Raw genomic sequence first — 1179 nt, 5'->3', positions numbered from 1 at the left:
TATATACATATACATATATGAACATACATATATGTGTATGTATGTACATATATATGTGAGTGTATATAAATATAATTATGGTTAAGAGATAATAATAATAATAATTATTATTATTATTATTATTATTATTATTATTATTATTATTACTATTATTATTATTATTATTATTATTATTATTATTACTATTATTATTATTATTATTACTATTATTATTATTATTGTGAACGTGCAGAATGTGAACTGAGCAAGCAGCTACAGATAAAGATGGATGCATGTAAGAACTTTAAATAAAGAAAATAGAGAAAGGCCAAGTTGTAGGACATGATATTTACCGTGTGGACTATGTACATATATTTATTTTTTTACCTTATTATATTATTATTGTTGTTGTTTTTATTGTTAGGGAAGGTTATCTTGACGTTGTTTTGTTTTGTTTTGTTTTTTTTGTTTTTTCCCCATCCCTTCTCCTCTCCATATCCACGACTCTTCTCTAGGTAGTGGTAGTTGAGATCTGATCCTTGATGGATCGCCTGCGAGATTAGATGCTAAAAATCCTTGCAATTCCAAGGCGTTCTCGTTGCATGCGATGCTCTATGATAATTATCGCTGGAAACCAACCTCTAGCTTGGCACAAATATCATTATGCTTTCTTTACGAGACATCCGAGTAATCAGCCTTTGCTAGCTTTGATTGTGGAGTCAAGGGGGGTGGAATGAATTTCATTCAGCACCCCCACCTCCCGCTTCTTCTCTGCTTCTCGTGTCCGTGTATATATATATATATATAGCGTGTCGCTATTGGTTTTCAAATGTAACTTAACAAAAAAGATAAATAAAATAAGGAAATAAAGTATGAAGGGGAAAATCTACGTACACACCGTCAAGAATACAATTAGGATGCGGAATATCTGTAGATGGAGGGATTGCAGTGTGGGTGAAAAGGACAGATTTGTATTTTCATTGTATGTCCTGGGGAACCTCAGCAGGACTAAGAATTGAACTTGTTTTGGGGTTGGCCGGGGTGGTGGGGTGGTGGTGATGAAAATTTGTGATGATGCAGATGGTCGTCATGCTCATCATCACGGTATTGATGATGATGATGATGATGATGATGATGATGATGATAATCATCATCATGATTGTTGCAATGATCATTTCAATAACAAATAAAAATGCAGGG

This window comes from Octopus bimaculoides, chromosome 17 (assembly GCF_001194135.2).
Source record: "Octopus bimaculoides isolate UCB-OBI-ISO-001 chromosome 17, ASM119413v2, whole genome shotgun sequence".
Taxonomy (NCBI): Eukaryota; Metazoa; Mollusca; class Cephalopoda; order Octopoda; family Octopodidae; genus Octopus; species Octopus bimaculoides.
This window is presented reverse-complemented; position numbering follows the sequence as displayed.